The sequence below is a fragment of the Balaenoptera physalus genome (assembly GCF_965194825.1).
Source record: "Balaenoptera physalus genome assembly, chromosome: 13".
Taxonomy (NCBI): Eukaryota; Metazoa; Chordata; class Mammalia; order Artiodactyla; family Balaenopteridae; genus Balaenoptera; species Balaenoptera physalus.
In genome coordinates this window covers 92,068,017-92,089,434 of record NC_138892.1, presented here as the reverse complement: position 1 = coordinate 92,089,434, position 21,418 = coordinate 92,068,017, and the positions used below count along the sequence as shown (strand labels likewise).

The 21,418-nt window shown below is 38.2% G+C and overlaps 2 long non-coding RNA genes across 2 annotated transcripts in view; one reads left to right on the top strand and one right to left on the bottom strand.

Annotated features, from left to right (window-relative positions):
• Positions 1 to 21,418, top strand: part of LOC309641249 — a 314,747-nt gene that overhangs the window by 44,040 nt on the left and 249,289 nt on the right. The window lies entirely within an intron of this gene.
• LOC309641246 overlaps positions 1 to 21,418 on the bottom strand; it is a 265,172-nt gene that overhangs the window by 3,525 nt on the left and 240,229 nt on the right. The window lies entirely within an intron of this gene.

Genomic DNA, 21,418 nt, shown 5'->3' with positions numbered 1-21,418 from the left:
CAGCCAAAAACAGCAGATTACACTTTCTTCTCAAGTGCACACGGAACATTCTCCAAGGATAGATCACATCTTGGGTCACAAATCAAGCCTCAGTAAACTTAAGAAAATTGAAACCATATCAAGCATCTTTTCTTACCACAACGCTATGAGATTAGAAATGAATTACAGGGAAAAAACCTTAAAAAACACAAACACATGGAGGCTGAACAATACACTACTTAATAACCAAGAGATCACTGAAGAAATCAAAGAGGAAATTAAACAATACCTAGAGACAAATTACAACGAAAACACGATGATCCAAAACCTATGGGATGCAGCAAAAGCAGTTCTAAGAGGGAAGTTTATAGCAATACAAGCCTACCTCAAGAAACAAGAAAAATCTCAAATAATCTAACCTTACACCTAAAGGAACTAGAGAAAGAAGAACAAACAAAACCCAAAATTAGTAGAAGGAAAGAAATCATAAAGATCAGAGCAGAAATAAATGAAATAGAAACAAATAAAACAGTAGCAAATATCAATAAAACTAAAAGTTGGTTCTTAAAAAAATAATAATAATAGTAAGTTTTTAAAAGAATTAATTTGCTCATCTGGCGACTATGGATATCTCTAAGCCTATTATAATTATAATCTAATATACTTTTATCTTCTCATATGCAAGGAGCAAATTCACTACAAAATTCACATCGTGAAGGAGATTTGGAATTTTAATTTTTTGATACATAATTTAAATGAGATTTAACATTTTTATTTCATACATTTAGGTGCTTAAATTTTATCACAGTATTTTGCCCTTTACCCTATCCTGTTTAGTATTTTGGTATTATTTGACTTGGATAATGGAAAAGATGGCTGAGAGCTGGAAAGAATAGCTAATACTTCAAATGGCAAAATAAGGCTTAAAAAAAAGTCTTACTAGGCAGGAATCAATACTTTGTAATGTAACAAGAAAAAATATAAAGTCCAGCAGTTAAGTCTAAAACGAACAGGAATATAATGGGGAAATCTTAACTTTATAGCAAAATGTCAAAAATGCCTTTGGGTCTTAGTGGACTACAGTTTTAAGAATAGTCAAATGGTGCTAAAAATAAAGTTAAAACTAAGAGGACTGAACTCAGATCAAAGATGGTTTTATAAGACCCTTGGCTTTCTGGTGTTTGGATCATGTCTCCTGGCCTTTGTTAGGACGTGGGTGCCACGGGGCATTATCTGGGGACCATCAGGGTGGGATGGGGTGAGAGGAGGTGGAAGGGCTCCCGGGATGGTTGACGTAAGCCTGCACAGGTGAGGGGGGGATTGGTAAGACCTGGCCTCTGCAGGAGAGTTGGGGTCACCACACATGCTCAGTCTGAAGAAGAGTTGCTTAATGGAGACTCCACTGTGTGCAGAGTTGAAGGCTGTGATTTAGAAGTTAAAATGAATTTATTGGTCACTGTTCTGGAGAATCTAGAGGTGAAAAGAATAAGAACATTCATATCATTTCAGTAAAAGAAACTTTCCCCATATAAGAACCAACCAACATTGGGACTGTCTGCCTCACAGTGAGTGAGTCTCCTGGTCTCTGAAGTATGCAAGCAGGAGCTAAATCTGTAAGGAACAATACGTAGTGGGTGCTTGGCTCTTCTGATCTGCCAAGTCCCAAACTTCTTTAGGTTCTCTCTGGGCACTTTGGGAAGCATATTTTGTTATTGTGTTCAACCACACATAACAGCATTCTGAAGTTAATCAGGATTCCATTTGGGAAAGGAGGAACAGAATTGTTATCTACTCAAGGCCAAAAAGTATCTAACATATGATGGACGTTTCTAACTTGAGATTCCTCTATTTGGTCCTTTGTGCAATGCTTTCTGGTGGTGATTGCTCTTGCTTGCAAATTTATAGTTTACAGAATTGGGTAGAAATTATGAAACGTAGAAAAAGAAAGAAAACCTCAAAATGTTGGGCTCTGCATGAATTTTAATGATTTATTAGCATATGTACGAAGCTTGAATGTTAACTATGGCAAATTGATAGATTGATTTGAGGCCAATTTCCAAGAGGGGAAAAATGATACTTTCTCTCTCTCCTTCAGTTAGCTCCCATTACATAGTGGAGATTCCAGAAAAAAAAAAGTGAGAGGGAGTGAGTCTGCATTGTCTACACGGACGAAATAAGCTACCTGGGAACCAAGAACAGGAGATGGAGGGATGGCTCTCACAAGGGGTTCATGAATGGTTTTGGGTCCTTTTGAGAAGGAGAAAATAAAGTGAATTCCTGTAGTCCTGGTAGTTGGTGGTGGTGGTGGGGTGTTGGAGCTGGGAGAAGAATCACCCTTGGAGCCTAAAAACATGAGGAAGGAGAGGAGCAATGAAAACCCTACAACCAAGAGAATGTCAGGGAAAGGATCGTGTGAAGAGGGATGGGTCAAGGCCTTTGTGGAGCAGATGGGGGCAGCTGAGCAAGTGGCAGTGGATAAAGCTTGCTTGGCAAGACTAGCTGTGGGAAAACCTGTGAGTGGCGGTGTCAGCAGATGGGGACCCTCAGGCCTAAGCTGTACGTTGTGGTGTTTCTGGTTACCGACATCAGAATTAAAGGAAACTTGTCTTTTTTTTCTTAAACTGAAGTATATTTGATTTACAGTATTGTGTTAGTTTCAGGTGTACAGCAAAGTGATTCAGTTATATATATATTTTTCTGATTCTTTTCTACTCTAGGTTATTAGAAGATACTGAATATAGTTCCCTGTGCTATACAGTAGGTCCTTGTTGGTTATCTATTTTATATATAGTGGTATATATCTGTTAGTCCCCAACTCTTAGTTTATCCCTCCTCCTTCTGCTTTGGTAACCATAAGTTTGTTTTCTATGTCTGTGAATCTGATTCTGTTTTGTAAATAAGTTCATTTGCATTGTTTTTTAGATTCTGCATATAAGTTATATAATATTTGTCTATCACTTAGTATGATAATCTCCAGGTTCATCTGTGTTGCTACAAATGGCAATATTTTATTCTTTTTTATGGCTGAGTAATATTCCATAGTAGATATATACCCCGGCTTCCTTATACACGCTGTCGAAGGACATTTGGGTTGTTCCCATGTCTTGGCCATTGTAAATAGTGCTGCTTTGAACATAGGGGATGCATGTATCTTTTCAAATTAGAGTTTTCATCTTTTCTGGATATATGTGCAGGAGTGAGATTGCTGGATCATATGGTAGCTCTATTTTTAATTTTTAAATGAACTTCCATACTAGAAAACTTGTAAGTCTTAAGCTTCTTGAGGTTCTGCTGGGAAGCAGGTAACTCTAAGGCGAAAAGGAATAACAGGGGAGTCTCATGATTGGTTTACTAACAGCTTGCAGGTAGCTGTGTGTGTGTGTGTGTCTGTGTGGGGCCCTTTAAAACAGTTGCTTAAGGAGACCTGTAAATAAAAACAAAACAAAACAAGCATTATAAAAACAGACATTGAGGAGGGCAAGTGTTCTCCCCCAATCTGTCCTTCAGGAAGTGTCCCCATCACCGATAGCATCTGGGAATCTCCATCAATGTCTCTTCCTTTCTCATGTCCAGTCCTTACCGCAAGCCTCTTTATCAAGCCCTTCTGCCATTCTCTGATTTAGGACAAGTCATCTCTTGACAGGATCATTGCCATACCTTCTAATTGACCCTCTTTAACTTACTCTCCACCCTGCAGCCAAAGTGATCTTTTAGAAAAGCAAAACAGATCATATCGTCCTCATTCTTTTTTTTTAATTGAAGTATAGTTGATTTACAATGTTGTGTTAGTTCCTGGTGTATAGCAAAGTGATTCAGTTACGTGTGTGTGTATGTATATGTATATATATTCTTTTTCATATTCTTTTCTATTATGGTTTATTACAAGACATTGAACATAGTTCCCTGTGCAACACAGTAGGACCTTGTTGTTATCTATTTTATATATAGTAGTATGTATCTGCTAATCCCAAACTCCTAATTTGTCTCTGCCCCCCTTTCCTCTTTGGTAACCAGAAGTTTGTTTTCTGTGTCTGTGAGTCTGTTTCTGTTTTGTAAATAAGTTCATTTGTATCACATTTCAGATTCCACATATAAGTGATACCATATGTTATTTGTCTTTGTCTGACTTTCTTGGTATGATAATCTCTTGGTCCATCCATGTTTCTGCAAATGGCATTATTTCATTCTTTTTTTAAAGGCTGAGTAATATTCCATTGTATATGTGTACCACATCTTTATCCATCTGTCATTGGACATTTAGGTTGCTTCCATGTCTTGGCTATTGTAAATGGTGCTGCTAATATCTTCCTCTTTCCTTTTTTTTAATTTTAATTTTTTCTAAGATTTTTTTTTGATGTGGAACATTTTTAAAGTTTTTATTGAATTTGTTACAATATTGCTTTTTTTTTTTTTTGGCTGCATTGCGTCTTTGTTGCTGCTCATGGGCTTTCTCTAGTTGAAGCAAGCGGGGGCTACTGTTCGTTGCAGTGCACGGACTTCTCATTGCAGTGGCTTCTCTTGTTGTGGAGCAGGGGCTCTAGGCGCGTGGGCTTCAGTAGTTGCAGTGCATGGACTCAGTAGTTGTGGCTCTCAGGCTCGGTAGTTGTGGCTTGAGGGCTCTAGAGTGCAGGCTCAGTAGTTGTGGCGCACGGGCTTAGCTGCTCCACGGCATGTGGGATCTTCCTGGCAGGGCTCGAACCCGTGTCCCCTGCACTGGCAGGCGGATTCTTAACCACTGTGCCACCAGGGAAGCCCCTTGCTTCAGTTTTATATTTTGGTTTTTTGGCCGCGAGGCATGTGTGATCTTAGTTCCCCAACCAGGGATCGAACCCACACCCCCCTGCATTAGAAGGCAAAGTCTTCACCACTGGACTGCCAGGGAAGTCCCAATATCTTCCTCATTCTTAATGTGCTTCAGTGGCTTCCATCTTGCTCTGAGGGCAGGGACTAAAGTCATGACCATGGCCCACAAGTCCTGATGCGGTCCAGCCTTTCTCTATTCCTTCCACTTCATTAGTGGTCCTCTCTTTCATTCTCTACCTCCTGTAATGTGTGGAATAACTGCTAAAGGAACAGCACAGGTGAAACTCAGCTAAAGGACATGGAGAGATTTGGTCAGAGTGAAGACCTTGTATTGTACAAGTGTGGAAATACGAGGTGAAAGAGATTGTGAGAGAATCTATCTGGGGTTTAAATTAGAAAGAGAAGGGACCAGTAGTACAGCTGCAACCAAGAAACATGGGATTCTGTCAGGATCTGGCTTTTCAGTAAGGCTTGGTTTCAGGATCAGTTGCTCTAGCACCTAGGCTATAGGTTGAAAATTCTATGAGGTCCTACCTGTTCTCAAGGATCTTGGGATTTCTCTCTGACCTTGGAGATATTCTGCAGAGATAGTGGTTGACCAGAGGTAAAGCCTGAAGTCCTTCATGAATTTCCATCAAAATTGAATATTTAGAAACCAAAGCTCCTCACAGTGACATTCAGGTAAGTGATAGCAGTGCCAGGAATTCAGTATTCTTTTTGGAGAGTTGTGGGTGAATAAGTTTAATTCATCTGAATTTGGAAAGTGTGTGTGTGTGTGTGCTGGGGGTGGTGGTGTGGGTTGAGGGTATCTGTCAAAGGGTAATTGGATGGATTTCTGTATTAACCAGAGACTGGGGATTGAGGAAATGGGGGGATGCTGGTCAAGGGCATAAAACCTTTCCATTATAAGATGAACAAGTTCTGGACCTAATGTCCAGCGTGGTGAGTATAGTTAACACTATTGTATTATACACTTGAATGTTGCTGAGAGTACATCTTAAATGTTCTCACTGTAACAACAAAGACCACGTGGTAATTATGTAAGGTGAAGGATGTGTTAATTAACCTCATTGCAGTAAATGTGTTCACAAGACATACGTGTATCAGATCATCACGCTGTACACCTTAAACTTATGCAATGTTATATGTCAATTATATCTCAGTAAAGCTGGCAAAAATAACATAAAAAATAATACTAAAAGTGTAATTTAAAAAAAATCCTTAAACCTCAGTGGTTAATACAATAGGAATATGTTTCTTGCTCACACAAAGTCCATATCAAAAGTTTTGGATGGCTTTCTACGCATTGATTCAGCGACTCAGGCTTATTCTTTCCTATGGCTCTGCCATCCTCCTGCAGACCTGGAAGTCCTACAATATCAGCCAGAAGATGAAGAAAGAGTGATGCAGAAGGCACACTTGCTATTTAACCACTTCGGTCCAGAAGTGATTCACTTTGGCTCACATGCCACTGGTGAGGACCAGTCCTGTGGCCTCATCTAAATACAAAGGGCCCTGGTCGGGTAAATGCTTTCCAGAAACAACTCAACACCATGGAAGGAGACCATGCATCTTTGGTAGAGAGCTGGCCCCCTGCTACAGGCAGTGAATGAAAACTCATGTTTCACGTGTTGATTTCTATCCCTTATCTTGCATTATTGTTTTTTCCCTCAGCAACTGTCACCAAATTTAATTATTGTTGTATTTGTTGAATGTATCTAAACACAGTTGAACTCTCTCTGGCCAGAGGGGACAGGCTGGTAGGATTTCCCTTTATGACAGAGTTTGGTCCATGTGGTTTTTATCTGCTGGATGGTTGAGCCTTCCATTTTTCTCATTGTGGTAATGATAGTGTGGTAGGAGATTGGTGAAATTCTCATTTGCTTGAGATCTGCCTGGTCCTCCCACTTCAGCCCAAGTCCAATGACCTCACAACATCTTACAATTATCACACATGTAGTTCAGGGGCTTGGTGGAAGTATTGTTTACACATATGGGTTTGTGTATCTGAACATTATAATAGGAAGTCATGCTGTTGAGTGTACAGTCTCATTTTCTTTATAAATGGAATAAGACAAGTTTATTTCTGGAATCCACTTAAGCTGAGCAGGAACAGTGGTAACTACAATGTTTGAGGTTGAAGTAAGTTAAGAGTACATCAGGGGAAATGATCTATTCGACTGAGTAAAAACTGTCTTCCAATGCAGGAGGCCAGACCAGAGAAAGTGAGTGCAGTATTCCTCCAGGGACAATTAGGAGAGAACACTCCCTTGGTGGGTGCAGAGCCTGTTCGCTTATCCTCTGACATTCCTTGTTTCCTTTCTCCACAACATCCAATGAAGCAGATAAAAGCTTTGAGAAAACTGCTTCTTCCTTCACCAGTGCCAAGAAGGACAAAGTCAAAGGGCCATTCGTCTGTCTGTCTTTCTCTGATGTTGCTTCTTCATGTCGAAGCTATTGGAAGGAGAGAGAGGCAATAAATCCTCTTAATAAAAGCAAATGAATTTTCTGTGGCTAAAGTTTGGGGGCAGGGGAGAGGGAGGGAGCAGAGTATCTGCTATGAAAGAAATTGAAGAAATACTGATTCATCAGTTGAAATTTTTTCCAAATCCTATGTACCTGTCTAAGGTGGCCTTTTAGTGACTGGTGCAGGATACAGTAATGTTTTTTTCTGAGATATTTTCCTCAAATAAGAAATAGGTGAAAAGATCTTATCTGACCGTTAGTATCAACGTTTACATTTAGCCCAATCTCATGGAGGTTTTGATTTGCTATCAAGTATATGGGTGGGCAGAGCAGAAGATTATCCATGAGATGTAGAAATAGCAAGATTAGGATAATTCTGTGTAAATTCAAAGGTTACATTTCTTCCTTTCAGTACAAGGTCTATCTGCTGAGGGATAGGCCATCAAAGAGTTGGATGAACTCTCTGAGGGTTTTCTTATCCTTCAGAGAACACAGACCTAGAACCAAGTAATGGAAATTAGTACTAAACACACTTTTGTGAATATTAATGACTAAAACCCCAAAACATTGACAGCTGTCTCAGATGGAATTGGCCATCTTGTATTTTGGAGTTTTCCCTTATACTCCACGATGGTCAGGGAATAAATATTTACATTGGGGTTTCAACTAGATGGCTTCTGAAGGGCTGAATATGCAAACTGACAGTGGCCAGACTATATATAAACACTGGAGTCTGACCCACAGTCTGCAGCAAGCAGCCCAAGAAACCAATCCATTATCTACAGGGACCAGCCCAGGAAGGTGGCCCTGCTATCTAAAACAGACCACTGTCTCTAGCAATATTAACTCCTGTAACTAGTGACCCCATACAGCTAGGACTTGATTAATAACTGAGAGCTTCCCTAATTTTTGTCCCCCTTGCAACTTAGGGCCAACCAGAGAAAGCCAACTGTGTACCCCTAACCAATCACATAGGATGCCCTGCTTTGAGTTAGCCCACCTACAACTTCCCCCTGCCAGCAGCCTTTAATCAGAGCATATCTGAAGCTGTGTCTTTTTGTAAAAAAAATTATACAGCTTTCCCATTCCTCTGCATGCCTTTGAGTCTCTGCAAAAAACAGAAGTGCTGGTGGCTGACTCCTCTGCTATAGCAAGCTCTGGATAAGTAGCCTTTGCTTTCTCTCGTTTGGGTGATCTTAGTTTATTTCCACATTTCTAGTGATTCTCTGATACTTAAGTAACAAGAATCCTAATGACAAATCAGTGCACTACTAGCCCTTCCCAGCTTCTCAGTATCACTGTTATATCACTGTCCTCAGGTTTTCTGGCTCATGGCACTGGGGGCGCTGGTGGTAGTGGAATGAGCCCAGGCGTGAGTGGAAGGCCTGGGTTTGGCTCCTGGCTCAGACTCTTCCTGTGTGACTTTGACCAGGCCTCCAAAACTCTCTCCTCATCCCTAAAACGGGAGTAGCACTGCCTCACACTGTTGCTTTTTGGATTGAAAAATATAATGTATGGAAGAGTAGGAGTTAACGTTTAAAGAGCTTTTCAAAACCTTGTGTTTGTGGTTTTCAGTTTCACCTCACATATACTTAGATAGCACCGACCATGTGCCAGTCGGTATTCTAAGTGCTTGACAAATAATAACTCAGTCCTCGTAACGTCCCTGTGAAGTTTGTGTTAATATTATCCCCATTCTAAAGAGGAGGGAACTGAAGCTTGGAGATACTAAGAAATCTTCCCAAAGGGATGCTAGTGAGTGTTTTGTGACGAACTGAGGGTACAATTTTCTCAGACCTTGTTCATTCTGAGTTCTCAGATTATTTATGCAAAGTATGACTTGCCTCTACCACTTTCTCTTTACTTAGACACAACTGTGGCCCAGGTTCTACCAGCCTTTCACTTAACCGTCACCACATTGTACACTGGGCTCCTTATTTATAGTTTCTTCTGTCATATGGCAATAAAAATAAGATCTTTTTTTTTTTCCATTATAGATAACTTATCAGACACTTCCCAACAGTTCCTAATTGCCCTTGTTAACAAATTCCAAAACCTGTGAGCCCAGACCGTCTAACAATTGCAACTAACATGCATCACATGTTTGTTAAGTGCTAGGCTTTGTGCTAAGCATATTGTATAGACGACTCATTTAATCCTCACTGAGTAGGTGCTGTTATGAGTCTCATGTTTCCGATGAGGATGCCGAAGCTGAGAGAGACCAGACTGTTGGCCAGTGGATTTAGGGTGAGTCTGTGAAGGCTCAGAGTCCAAGCTCCCCTCTTTTCTTTCCTTTCTCCCTCACTGCCATTTATTTGCTTTGTGTCAATTCTGTGTACAGCTACGTATTTTATTTCCCATTCCACTCTCTTCAGTCTGTTTAGGATGTGTCATGTCTGATTCTTGAGTTTCTCCTTCTCAATCACTTTCCCTTCTTAATCAAATCCACAACCTCCAAAACACAATTCTCATCTCAACTGCTTTGTGAAGAAATTCTTCCCAGGTAATTGCTGTGTGTATATGGCCAGTGTTGTTTTGATGCATTTCCCCCAGTCTTTTTATCATTTAATTTACATTGGGTCCTTAAGTTGGCACTCCATGTCTTTTCTTTGTGTCTCCTCACACTTGTCTGTACTGGATAGAAAATAGTAACATTAGGAATACCTCTGCCAAGCATGGGGGATACAGGAGTTCTAAATTCTACGTTCTAAGTTCATACCCAATCCTGATAGTCAAGAACTAGGAGATCTTTGTATAACAGGTGTCTATGAAAACACTGTCATTAATTTCTGCTAATTCTTTTTCCTATGAGGGAGAAAAGCAGAATTAGTTGGCTTCCCTTTTAACTAGGTTCATCTTTATCTTACTCTTTGCCTGCACTAACATTTTGGTAATCCACTAAGAAAAGAATACACCATTATAAGCTCTGCCAATCACAGTCCCTTCTTTTTTTTTCAGCCTCTACTTTTTATCCTGCATTTGCCCTCCCATATATTCTAAATCACTATATATATAAGCTGCAGAGTCACATTCATTTACACATGGCCTCTCCCTCACGTAAATGTGTCGTCCATTTATGTGTAGTCCTAAGAAACACATGACTGCTTGCACAGATACATGGATACACACAGTCATTGGATGAAGGAGGAAGTGACCAATAAGATGACAGGATGCAATGTTTAGTAAAGGGAAGAGAGGTAGAGTAGGTCCAAAGGGGCCTACTTCTATCCCTCCTTTTAGAATTGAGTCCACTCTTGGCCCCACTGTTTTGTTGTTTTGAAACATTCATTCTAGTCTGTTTTGTATAGAAGTTCTATTTACACCTCTTTCTTTTATGAGAAGGTGATTTTATAGGTCTGTGCTGTCCAGTGTGGTAACCAATAGCCACACGTGGCCGTTGACAGTTGGAATGCGGCTAGTCCAAACTCAATGTACTGTAAGCCTAAAATACACCCCAGAGTTTGAAGACTTGATAAGAAAAAAAGAATGGAAAATATATCAATAATTTTTATATTGGACACGTGTGGAAATGATAATTTTTATATACGTAGTTAAAATATAGTATTGAACTTAATTTTACCTTTTTCTTATTATTTTTTTACTATAGCTACCAGAAAAACTAAAAATACACATTTGCTTTCACGCATGGCTCTCCTTATCTTTCTATTGGAGAGTGCTGTCACAGATGGCAGTGATTGTGAAATTTTCCAACTTGCATAAAATTTTGCATGGTACTTTCAGGCAATTGATGGTAAATATTTGTTGCAATTGAGAAATTAGATGGGGAGCTTGGTGAAAGTAAATGAGTGAATGCATGATAAGTATCTCAAAGATTTTGGTTAAATCAGAGAGTTAAAATTTGCTGCCAGACACTCAAGAATCTAGGTATTATTAGAATGGAGGCAGGAGCGTTATTACAAACAAAGGGTTGGGTTGGTAAATGTGTTGGGTTGGTAGGAAAGTGTGACAGTGTTGGCATTCTTAAGATAGTCAACAAGTATTTACTGAGGACCTATTAGATGCCAAATCCTGTGTTATACATCCAAGCTTCAGTGATACAAAAATGACTCCAGCATTTTACTGTATCCACCATCCAGGAGCTAAGGCAAGGGTAGACAGGCATACAGCTGATTATCGTCCCATCAGGTTCCTAGTCGAGTAGGCCAGATTTGCTGCAATGCCATGTAGAGAATACAGGCGAAATTTTAGAAAATCCTTGGGCAGTCAAATGGCAGTTAGATGAAACTTTAATCATGTGAATGGGAGGTAAGAGCCCCACAGAGGTTGTCCTGAAGTTCTTACTGTTTTTTCTTTTTTTTAAATTTAATATTTATTTTTGGCTGCATTGGGTCTACGTTGCTGCGTGCAGGCTTTCTCTAGTTGCGGCGAGCGGGGGCTACTCTTCGTTGCAGTGGGCGGGCTTCTCATTGCGGTGGCTTCTCGTTGTGCAGCATGGGCTCTAGGTGCACGGGCTTCAGTAGTTGTGGCATGTGGGCTCAGTAGTTGTGGCGCATGGGCTTAGTTGCTCCGCGGCATGTGGAATCTTCCCGGACCAGGGCTCGAACCCGTGTCCCCTGCATTGGCAGACAGACTCCCAACCACTGCGCCACCAGGGAAGTCCTTACTGTTTGTTTTTGTTTGGAAAAGTTCCATGGGTAACAGGCTTGAAACAGAAGGGCATTCTGGAACTATTATCTGTGAGAGTTTTTAACTAACTGTTTATCAACCTCACTTATGGCAACAGAAAATGTGTTAAGTGTCGATGACTAAGTGTGCATTTTAAGCATGGGTCGAACTTCTAACTGCCTAACAAGGGAAAACAAGTCCCTGTAGCATACGCCAGGCATTCCCTCTGTGTACTTTGTTCAGTTTTATTTGGTTTTGTTTGAGAGAAGAACCAATTTTCAAGTTAAAGCAGGTGCATCAACATGTTCTGAGTAATTGCTGTGCATGTAGTAATCAAACTTACTGCGTCCTTGTTCTCTTTTCCAGCAGCAAAGGTGATATCCTCACTTGTGTGCCAGGTAACGCCTGTACCATTATCTTGTTCAGTTTTATGCCCTTCCTAAGTGCAACCTTTCATTTGGTGACATTTCCAAAGCAGTGTGTAGGGAACTTGTTCATGTGATATTCATTAAAGTCACACGGCTAACATTTCTGCCCACTTCTTTTGTGAGAACTAGATAGGAAAAACACTTTACCTTCTTTCAGAAGAGACATAAAACAGAGATCTGGACCACTTTTGGGTATTGAAACACCTCTGTGGTCTCATGTAAGGGGCGGTTTATTGTCTACGGTGTCCTGGCAAATCTAACATTGCCTAGATTATGCTCACAGAGTTTTTCTTTGAATTCATAGTTCTGCATCCAGAACCATGATCCCATCTATAGAGTGATGATCTAGGTGAGTGAAATTCTTATTTACCTAACTGATTCACAGAGTTGCGATGACTACATTTCCAATTCAACAGAAACATTTTTATTGCCTCCTATATACTTTTTCACTTTACTCTTATAATTCTCTGGAAAATTCTATAAAAGAGGGACTATTATCCCCATTTAACAAATGAAGAAACTGAGACCCAGAGACATGAAATAATGGTCCATTGTTGCCCAGATAAGGTTGTGCGTTTCTAATTGGATCTCAGGATTTTGCATACTAAAACGAATGCCTTTCTTTTATGCCATGTAACCACTCACTAACTGCAGGTGAAGGAGGGCTTGTTAGATAAATCTTGACTCACATCAACTTTGACATTTATTTTCTTCGTGACCTGAATATGTCATTTACTTTTCAGATCCATTAAAAGAGAGAAAACAAGTGTTTTTTTCAGTGAAGAATGCAACATTAGAAAATTCTCTATTTTTAAATAGGGAATATAATAGCTAACATGTATCTCTGAAAAAATTCAGGAACAATAACAATACGGGATGTGACAGGGCAATATAAATTTTTCTTCAAGAAAACACACACACACACACAAACATGTACGTATCCTGCTCTTTTGAACCTGATAGAATCTTACATATCAGTTATTTTTTTTAACTAAACAGTTAAGCATACAAAAGTAAATTATTCTGAAATTTCCCTAGAAAGCATGGAAAAGCTACCAAACTTCTACAAAATTCTCATTCACCAGAACAGCCCCAAATAGTTGACTTTTGCCTTTGGCACCTTTCTAGTTTCTATTTTAGTTGCCCTTGTTCTAGTTGGAATTTCTGTCTCAACCAACTGACATCTGTGTGTCTCGATGTTAGTAGACTTTTTTCTCATGCAAAAGTAATATACCACTCAGGTGTCATTAGTTAATAAGGTCTATAAGTAGAGGTTGAAGTTAAGTAAAATAATCACGGGACCAAAAATCTGGTAAAGTAATTGAATAAACACTTATTACATTTGAAAAAACATTTAGGCTCTGTGATGAGGACAGAAATACCATGGATCCTGCCCACAAGTAGGTCAAAGTGTTGTGAGAGGAGAAAGAAATGAAAACAAATACTATATAGTAAACATAAAAGACATAGCTGAGAGGAAGGAGTGATGAATTATAAAGGGAAGGTTGAAAGGGTTCATCAAAGACTTCACAGAAATGTCATCTAAACCACATTTGGAAAGATGATTTCAAGATGAGAATTCCAGAAGGAGGGAAATAATGTGACAGAAGCACTGAGATTGAATATAGCATTTGGGTGTAAATTTCTAATAACTGTTAGGTGACTTGACTCTAGGGAAGGAGCTCTTTTGGGGTAAAGGCTGGGCTTTTGTTTCTCTGCAAAGCCCCTCAGACTGTTTTTGATAACAAATGGGATGGTACAAAATATTTTGCAGTATTTGATTGGAATTTTATATTGCTAAACATTATCAATATACATTTACTGAGTTCATGTAATAAATGGCATTCCAAAACAGGAATTAGACTTGATTAGACATTCTTTATGATGTTGCTGTTGATCTCACCAAAATATCTTTAGAAAAATCTCTTAAAGGCAAAGTAAATTTATTAGAAATAACTGCAGTTAGAATGAATATCACCTTGAACAAGCCTTAGTAGTGTCTCTGGAAGGGGGAGTCAGAAGAGGAATATTTATAGGGCATTGGGGTCTGGGCTCACATTCTTTAAGGGAGAATCTTTTAAGATAGGGTACTGGTTAGGATTGGGCCAAGTCTGTGATATAAAAGACTATAAAAAAAATGATTACAAGAGAATGTCCAAACTCCCACTAAATCATAAGAAAATATATACTTTACTCAGCAAGTTACATAAAATTTATTTATATAACACAAATACAAGTAACTTGCAATTGTGTTTGGAAAATATCTTCCAATTTCTCATCATCAAGAACTAGTAAAATCTTTGGCCAGCTGGGCTAAGGGAATTATCAATGCTCTGGCCCATTTCAGGTTTTCTTCTTTTGTCATCCAGGTTTTGCTGATTGTATGTACCTTGCTGCTTTGCTTTAAAGTGGTCTGGCAGAGATAGTCACTTCCTTGAATCAGGGCACATATTACTATTTACAGACAATCTCAGGGTGTAATTGCTTAAAAATCAAATTTTCAATGCAGAATCTTAATCATCTATGTATAAGTGTATCCATTACTCAAAAATGGCCAAATTCCCTTCCTGGAGCCAGGGAGTGGGGTGGTGGTGATAGTTATTACCAGTCTGTTCTAGTTGATATCTCTAGTTCTGTTGTTTCTGTCCTATCCTTGAGGAAATGGGATGAGTTTCATGCTATTGTATTAAAAATATTTAAACATCAACAGTATGGTATCTAATGTGTATTATTTATCCTTTAAAGGTAGTTAAATAGCATTTAAAACACCTGTTCAAGGATATCCACTGCAATTAGGCTAGATTGGAAGGTTCTAATCCAGTGTTTCTCAACTTTGTCTGTAAGTTGGAATCACCTAGGGAGGTTTGAAAAATACTGTTGACTGGCTCTCACCCCTAGAAACTCTGATTTTATTGGCCTGGAGTGTGGCCTGGGCATTGGGATTTAAAAACTCTCCAGAGATGATTCTAGCATATAGCCATGTTTGAGAACCACTGCTCTAACCAGACTCTAAAACTCACAGGGTTGCTAGGCTACAACTATTTTTACCTGAGGTCAGCTGTAGAGTATTTATAGATTAGCATAAATGAAGTTATATCTTATTTTTCATTGAGGAAATGAGTGATATTCAAGACATGTCGATTGGCTAGAGATATGATATAGCCAACTCATCTGTGCTCAGACAGGACCTAAGAATCTCTACCTTTTGTTCAAACCCAAGTTTGTGTGCCCATCACACAGTGAGGCCAAACAAACGGAAACGTCGGAGTTAGGAGTGGAGAAAGGTTTATTGCAGGGGCTGAGCAAGAGAATGGGGCAGCTCATGCTGAAAAGGCCCCCAGTGGGTTTCGGGGAAACATTTTTAAAGGTAACATGAGGGAGGGGAGTTGCAGGGCATGTGATCAGCTCATGGGTAATCCTCTGACTGGTTGATGGTGAGGTAGCAGGGCAGTGTCACAAGGGTTAACTTTACCAATCCGTCTGATCCAGCCAGTCTGAGGGTTACGTGTTCATGGTCATCATGTAGTTAACTTCCTCCATTTGGCGGGGGCTTTAATATCTGTAAAACAACTCAGGAATGTACACCAGATACTGTTATTTATGTACTTCAGGAAGGAACTAAAGATTCTTTGACTGCCAGATGGCTGATTTACTGTTTAAATTGTTACCAGTTCTCCTGGCCCAACTGCTACTTTTGTCATTACATGGTCACATCCTTTCAATCATTAATTCTTGAGCAAGGCTTTTGTGACTCTGGGGAGGGCTAGAAGACTACAGCTTTTCCACAAACAAGAGGCAGGCAGGGGACATGGAAGAAGGGGTCCATTCTGGGAAGGCACCATAGGGTCCTGCTCAGTTACATACCCATCAACCTCATGTCCCAAGATCTTTGGAGGGTTCTGTTACTTGATCCAACTAGAATATTAGCTGACTCCGTCCACTAGAGCATGTGATTCTAATTAAACCTCTGTGCAAAGTGTTTGTTGTCAAAGTGCCGAAGAGGAGAGAGCTGGGAATTTGAACACGTAGAACAGTTTGTATGATTGTGTTCATACTTGCCAGCTAATAAATATTAGTATGTGTTACCAAATTCAGTCTAAAACTTTCATTATAACACACCTCCCAGAGATGAAATGACTGGAGAAAGACACCTCTAACCCTCATTTACCTCTAACCATTGAGATATGTACCAAAGAAATCCCTAATGGTTATAAACAAATTCATTTAGGGCAGTTTGCAATATGTATACACTTTTTTGATTGGAAGTAGTTTTCAGGTTAACTTCCATCTACAGTAGAATTCGTCATAAACAGTAGTGGGGTCATGATAAAGCTGGAACTTCTCTTGTAACGATATTAAGATCTACTTTGGCTGAGTTTTTATAATATGTCATTTGGACTCTATACTAATGTTACCCAACGACCTGATAATTACTGGGGAAAAAATGTCTTATAAATCTAATATGGAATCCTAGCCCTTCTATTTCTGTCCATATGATAAGTTTATTGAAATATCATCTACATAGAGTGAAATTCACAAATCTTAAATGTATAGTTCCATCAGTATCAAAAAAATGAATACATCTGTCACCCACATTTTTATCCAGATATGGACAATTTCCATTACCCTAGATAGTGGACGTGTGCCCCTTCCCATGAAATAACCTCCCACCCCCCCACACACACACACCAATCACTAATTAATTAGTTTTACCTAATCTAGTACTTTATTTAAATGTAATCATACAGCATGCACTCTTGTATCTGGCTCCTTTTCTTCAGCATAATGTTTCTGAGATGCATCCATGTTCCTTTTTATTGCTAAGAAGTATACCATAGAATAAATACCACAGTTTATCTGTTTTGCTGCTGATGGACACTGATCTGTTTCCAGTTTGGGGCTATTATGACTAACATTGCAATGAACATTCATATACAAGTCTTTCTGAAGGCATAAGTTTTCATTTCTCTCGGATAAATATCTATGAGTGGAATTGTCTCATCATAGGGTGAATGTGATTGGATCATTTAAACTTCCACCAGCAGTGTAGTAGAATACTACTAGCTCCACATCCTCATCAATATTTGTATTCAATCTTTTTTATTTTAGCTATTCCAGCGGGTGTGTAGTGGTTTGTCATTTCTCATTGTGGTTTTAATTTGCATTTCCCTGATGACTAATAATATTGAACACTATTTTTTTTTTTTTGGTTGCTCTGGGTCTTAGTTGTGGCTCGTGGGCTCCTTAGTTGCAGCACACGGGCTCCTTAGTTGTGGCATGCATGTAGGATCTAGTTCCCTGACCAGGGATCAAACCCAGGCCCCCTGCATTGGGAATGCGGAGTCTTAACCACTGCACCACTAGGGAAGTCCCTTGAACACTTTTTAATGTGCTTATTAGACTTTAAAAAAATCTTAGGAATACCTTTTGCCTATTTTTAAATTGGGTTTCCTACCATTTTGTCATTGAATTTTAGAAGTTATTTATATATTCTGAATTCAAATCTTTTGTCAATTATATGAGTTGTGAATATTATCTCCTAGTCTGTGGTTTGCCTATTTATTTTCTAAATAGAGGTGGGGTTTTTTTTGTTTGATGAAAACAAGTTTTTAATTTTGATAAGTAAGATTTATCAATTTTTCTTTCATCAGTAGTGCTTTCTCTCTCTTACCTAAGAAATATTTGCCTTTCTCAAGATTGAAAGACATCCTCTTATATTTCTTCTTCAAGTATTTTGAGTTTTTGTATTTGCATCTGTAAGCTATCTTGAAATAATTTTTGCATAGGCGACTTTCCTTTTCCTTTTGAGTTAGTTTAGTACTCTTATTAAAAATCATTTGATGGTATATTTGTGGGCTAGTCCTTATATTTTGATGAACATGAAAATATAGTAGTCATGAAATAAGACAAGGGTGTGCAATTAAGTAATAAATTGTGTGCTGTAGACCCTCAACAATAAGTATTTTTTCTGTTAACATAGCAGCAGACAAACAGCCTGTCATACTTCTTCAATTTCTTATTAAAATATCTAGGAAACATGAAAACACATAAAATAGCAATAAAAGTAGAAAATAAAACAAAAGTAATATACCAAAATCTAAATATTTTATATTAATTGAAGTATCAATCAAAAGTTTGTCTTGTTAATATTTTTCCATTCATTGTACTGGGCACTAGGTGGACGTTTTCATTCTGGAAATCTATGTACATTGGTTATTGAAAATTTTTTTGTAGTATTTCTTTGATGATTTTCTCCCAACCAACATTTCATCTATTCTCTCTCTGGATGATCCCATTAGTTGTATGACATATCTCCTAGATTAATCCTCATTATTCTTATATTTTCTCTTCTATTACTTATCTAATTGGCTTTTTGCTTTACTTTATATTTCCAGGACATTATTACCTAAATCTTCTTTGATTTTTATATTGCAGAAATCCTACTTTAAAATTTCAAGAGGAAATACTTATTGCATCATTATTTATAAGAGGCAAGATATGGAAGCAAACTAAGTGTCCATCAGTAGATGAATGGATAAAGAAGTATGTACAATGGAATATTACTCAGCCATAAAAAAGAATGAAATCTTGCCATATGTGACAACATGAATGGACCTAGAGGGTATTATGCTAAGTGAAATAAGTCAGACAGAGAAAGACAAATACTGTGTGATTTCATTTACATGTGGAATCTAAAAAACAAAACAAATGAACCATCATAGTAAAACAGACACAGAGTCATAGATACAGAGAACAAAAAAGGTGCTTGCCAAAGGGAAGGGGGTTGGGGGATGAGGGAACTAGGTGAGGGAGATTAAGAGGTACAAACTTGCAGTTACAAAATAGATGAGTCATGGGTGCAGTATAGGGAATATAGTCAATACTTATGTAATATCTTTGGTGACATCATAATAGACTTATTGTGGTGATCATTTTGTAATATATAGAAATATAGAATCACTATGTTGTGTACCAGGAACTAACATAGTGTTGTAGGTCAATTATTCTTTAAAAACAAAGTCATAGAAAGAGAGATAAGATTTGTGGTTACCAGAGGTGGGGGGTGGGGGAGGGGGAATTGGATGAAGGTGGTCCACACGTAGAAACTTCCAGCTCTAAGATAAGTAAGTACTAGGGATGTAACATACAACATGAGAAGTATAATTAACACTGCTCTATGTTACATATGAAAATTATTAGAAGAGTAAATCCTGAGTTCTCATCACATGGAAAATTTTTTTATCTATTTCTTTAATTTTCTATCTATATGAGATAAAGGATGTTCACTAAACTTGTTGTGGTAATCATCATGCTGTACACCTTAAGCTTATACAGTGCTGTAGGTCAATTATATCTCAATAAAACTGGAAGAATAAAATTTCAAGACCTCTTTCAAAATTTTCCTTTTTGAAAAAATCATGCTTATTTCCTCTTTCATTGATACAGTAGCCTCTTTTCTTTTACACCTATGTCATGGTTATTGTTACCTGCGATGTCTGTGAAATCCATTGTCTGTTTCCTACTAACTACTTTATTTTTTGTTTGTTTATTTTTCTTCTTATATTTTATGTTGAATTCTTAACGATTCAGTAATCTTTGGCTGTCCATTTGTTTTGAGTGAGAAGCTAAAAAGCTGGTTGGAAGATCTTTGGGTAGGGCAAGCCTTGTCCACTAGTGGTCTTCATTCTTGGGTAGTCAGATGGCTGGTTAGCTTTGTCATTGGGAGACCATACATGTTAGTAGTTGTAGGTCTTTATCTCTTTATTTTCTCTAGCAAAGTATCTTCAGTCTCCTGCCTGGAGACATCTGCTATTCTAGAGCCAGCTGGAAAGGGTTGGGGAAGTGACTCAGTGGTTCAGTCTTCAGACTTAATCGCTGTTTTTTGTATGGCCTCTCACACTGGCCCTTCTGCATGCTTGGAGCTTGGGGCTACTCTTGCTAAGTTGCCCACAGAGCAAACCTTTGGTCTCTTGCTAATCTTCTAGAAATTTTACATTTTTGGCTACAGATCTAACTGCCTCTTCTATAGATTTTAGAAAAGCGGCCCTGCTTTGTACCATTTGCTTATTCTTACTTCCTATGGAGTTTGATTTTTGAGCCATTCTGCACTGTCACCTATATTGTCATTCTGAGGTTCTGCAGGGACAATCACCTGACTTTTCATTGGTTTCCACCTTTTATGGGCACTTAGGTTTGACTCTTATCTGAGTTGCTAAGCCATTGACTTCATCTATTTCCATATTTATATAAATTGTTTTTCACACGTCTCATTTGCATTGATGATGGAATTGGTTTTATGTTTCATGTTCTCCTCACTATTTTGGGGTGATTCTTTGAGAGGTGAAAAATGTGAAAATGTTTTCACTCTCCATTTTGAAGCTACACATCTAATTGATTTTTAAGAAAGAAAAAAAATCCTCTCAAACTAATATAATAACAAAAGAAAAAACACGTATACTCCATCTCTTTCTCTTTGTCGAAACAACAAAACCACTAAGATATTTGCATCGAATCTTACATGAAGGAAGAAGTCTGTAACCTATAAATGGAGATGAGTATAAATAGGACTTATTTGTTTCTGGTAAAGTCATTGAATGAGTGACACATGGGGTGACATGAATGTATTAAATGTCCTAATTCACAGTATAATATATTCTTATTCCTATTTATTTCTTGGGTTAGATATTTTGTATCCCTATTGCATTTTTACACTGTATCTCATATAGATAAGCATTTATTATCACATTTACTTCTACAAAAATAAGTTAAAACTATTACTTTCTTAGGATATTAGGTGGCAATACATGTTCATTCTATTTGTACAATGCATACTGAGACAACCACTAGAGACAAAACCTAATGACTCACAAGATTAATTTTGTTTTCTAAAATGGATTCCTTGTTAAATCACATAGTAAAGTAATTCTTAAGCTACTTGAAATATGTTTCCAATCTATGGGTGCCTTAATATGTATTATCTTTCAAATATGCTATAAACCAGTTTAAATTTAAAAAGCTTATGCTAGCAACTAGATTTCACAGTTTACGAAAGGAAAAGTCATTTCTCTTTTATTTTACTTAAAGAATTTATTTAAATGCTAGTGGGAAACTGGCTT